Raw genomic sequence first — 3,848 nt, 5'->3', positions numbered from 1 at the left:
AGTCACAAAGAGCTGTTTGTGTAAAAATGATCCACTACACAATTATCGTGCAACGATAAATCTCCTTTTAATTAAGAACCGAAATGAAGCAGAGCATAAATCCATTTAATTCCTACACGACTTTGAATACTGCACTCCCCATTTAACGAATACTTACATTATGTATTAAAAACATTTCAAGCTTTATGTTAGCGTTTGTCAAAGTGTAGGACGAAAAATATTTCTAAAAATGGAGTATCCCTCACTCCTTTCAACAACGTCATATATCAAAAATCGACAATATTCAGTTGTGCGTATTTTCAGAATGCCTAGAAAATTTACTATATCCCAGCAAAAGCGGCATATATTAAACTTAATATTTACCCACTATAGGAATATTTTTCAAATGGAAAAAATAACTTATGTTTCACATTAAATTATTTGATTAGTTAAAAATATTAAAATAGTTGGTTTTTAAAAAAAAATTGTATTATCTGTCGATAAGAACACCCGCAGATCTTGAAATTATTGGTGTTTTTATGATAAATTCAAAAGTGACCATATCGAAGTGTTATTCCATAAAGTACCTACATACCAAATGTTTTAATTATATTTTTCAATCGTATTTATTTCATTGTTAGTAGTTTGTCTTATATAATACGAAGACTTTATTAGGAGATCGTAGCGTTATCCAGATTTTTAATTAAAATATCTCTTCAAGCAATTTCCACGCGTTGTACAAAGTACTCTTATTACGCATAAAACATTTTGTGATGTCTTAAAACAGTAAATTTTCAATTACTTTTCCTTAACCCTTTCGTAGGTGGATTTAAAAGTATATATCGCTCACTCCTTTCAAGAACGTCATATATCAAAAATCGACAATTTTCAGCTGTGCATAGAATGCCCAGAAAATGTGCTATATCCCAGCAAAAGCGGCATATGTTTAACCTAATATTTATCCGCTACAGGGCAGAAAATAATGTTTTTGCATTTTGAAGAAAATGTGTTGATTAATATTTTTTTTAAATATAATATATATTGTTCAAATGGAGAAAAACATTAAAGTTTTAAATAAAAAGGTCTGTTGCACAGTAAACAGTTCAATAAGTGGCTTGATATTTATTTTTAAGACATTGTATTATTTTTTTTACTTTAAAAACAATTTCCTGAAAAATCATGTTTTAAATCAAGTGATAAATGACATTGTTGAAAGGAGTGAGCTATATGATAATTATTTGAGTTTGTACTACATTCTAAATATTTTTTAGGTGTTTGATTAAGAATTTAATTATTTTGTTTTATATTATAAGTAGCGTCGGAAGAAGATTGGCTAAAAAACTTTGAAGAGTAGCTCAATTATAGCACTAAATCCCTGTTTAGAGCGGTTGCGAACAAAATCAAAATTGTCATGATTGTAAATCACTAGTGTAAAGCAGTACAATAATGTCATTTAAGCGTTAATAAAAGTGTTTTTTTTTCACATATTTTAAGTACCAAATAATAAACTTTAAGTGACTTGTATACATTGGTAGTGACATTCCTTTGAAAACTTGACAAGTGTCTTGATACTTCAGAGAGTGGTTTCTATAGCACTAAGTCCCTGTTTAGAGCGGTTACAGAAAAAAATAAAATTGGCATGGTGATTGCCAACCTTCAGCGTATCGTCATGATGATCGTCAGAAATCTTTGTAAAATACATAGAAAACCAAAAGAGCTACATTTGTGTGATTAAAAAAGTTCACGGTTATTTTAATTAACGTTCGCTCGCAAAGGGTTAGTGTCTGAAAATAAGATCCTTTAGTTTACGCACGTAATTTACTTCAAATTCATTAACTTCTTACATTTATCTCTGATACGTCATCACCTAAAATAAAAGAATTTTGTTTTTAATTACAACTTGTGATTTACAGGAAAACTTTTTGAATCTGATCTCCATTTAAAAAAAAAAATACTTTTTTGAATGAGCGTAACGGAACCCGGGGATTACACCGTGAAATAGAAAGGGTTTATCTCAATTAAAAAAAAGGTAACAGAAAATTCTCGTGAAAATCACTTTATTCTCATTTGGGAAAAGTAATATCTCATCAAAAAAAGTCTAAAAGTGAGCTTACAAAAGGATTCATTAAAATTTAAATCAACATATCGAGGATTTTTGTTTATTAATATAATCATCAAAATTCAATGCCTATACAGGTTTATTACTTCAAGGTGGACGTTTAAGAAACGAAATTAGACGTTTAAAAAATAAATTGGACGTTTAACAAATCAACGGATCAAATTGGACCTTATATAAGTACTACATATACCATCAGTGTGAAAACCTGCCCACATATTTTATTCTTAAGATGTAGGCAGGTTCAAGTTGGCAAGCAAGTCATAACCTGTGATTAACTTGAGAAATTTTGAACAAACTAACATTGACATTATTACTTATATAGATACTTATGTATATTTCCCAATTTTAAATGTAGTTTGTTTAAAGGAAATCATAGAATTTCTGAACATGTTACCTTACTGAGTTTGAACTGGTGACAAAGTTTTGAAACCTGTTTGTATTATGTTAACAATATGTCTCAATTTGACATTTAGTTTGTCTATTAGGTCACAATTAAATTTCTGGCCATTTTACCTCACTGACTTGAGACACGTGACAACGTTTTTGAACGTGTGTGTATAATGTTAGCAATATGTCCCAATTTAAAATATAGTTCGTCTATGAGGTCATGTTTGAATTTATATACGTGTAACCTCCATGTATTTGGACAAGTGACAATGTTTTTGAACGTTTGTGCTGAAAATATATCCAAATTGAAAATGTGATTTGTCTTTTAGGTCATGATTCATTTTCTGGACATGTTACTCAACTGATTTGGTACATGTGACAACGTTTTTGAACGTGTGTGTATTATGTAAGTAATATGTTCCAATTTAAAATGTGATTCATCCTTTAGGTCATTTTTTAATTTCTGGACATGTTACTGAACTGATTTGGTACACGTGACAACGTTTTTGAACGTGTGTTTATTATGTAAGGTATATGTCCCAATTTAAATGTGATTTATCCTTTAGGTTATTTTTTAATTTCTGGATATGTTACTCAACTGATTTGGTACACGTGACAACGTTTTAGAAAGTGTGTGTTGACAATATATCACATACTTTAGTCACTAACTTGAGACACGTGACAACGTTTTTGAACGCGTGTGTATTATGTTGGCAATAAATACGTGAAAAAGTAATTTATTACGGAATCCAATTAGGAGGCTTTGATTAGAAAACCCGGCAGGATTACCGATCCCCTGCATTCCTGTCCAACTCCCCTTCCTTTTATTTTCGTTCTCCTAAAACGGGAGAGCCGGCACGCCATTTTGATTCAAAGATTTATTGGTTGGAACAATTTACAATTCCTTAACTTGGATCCCAATTTGGCTAGAATCTAAACTTCAATATTTCTTACTTGATATATTTAACCTTTCCGGGAGAGAGTTTTTAAATTGTCTCCATTCTTTGAGGAGTGACATTATTATTATTTTTTTTAATAAATTAATTTTTGTATAATTTATATTTGAAACACTAACTTTGTGATATTATATGTTATATTTTATAATTAAAATCTAACTTTGTTTTAAAATCATTATAAATATTTTATTAAAACTTAATTAGGTATAATGTCTTCCGGTTTTAAAGCTAACCGCTTCTTTATCAAGACTGATTAATTGTGTATAATCAGTCTTGATAAAAAAAAGTGGTTAGCCTCGAAACCGGTAGACGTTTTATTTAAGTTATAATAAAATATTTTTAGTGATTTTACAACAAAGTAATATTTAAATTATAAAATTATTTTTCTCTAAATGGGTAAACCATGA

This window comes from Brachycentrus maculatus, unplaced genomic scaffold (assembly GCF_059751285.1).
Source record: "Brachycentrus maculatus isolate JH-2025_06_01 unplaced genomic scaffold, ASM5975128v1 h1tg000471l, whole genome shotgun sequence".
NCBI lineage: Eukaryota > Metazoa > Arthropoda > Insecta > Trichoptera > Brachycentridae > Brachycentrus > Brachycentrus maculatus.
This window is presented reverse-complemented; position numbering follows the sequence as displayed.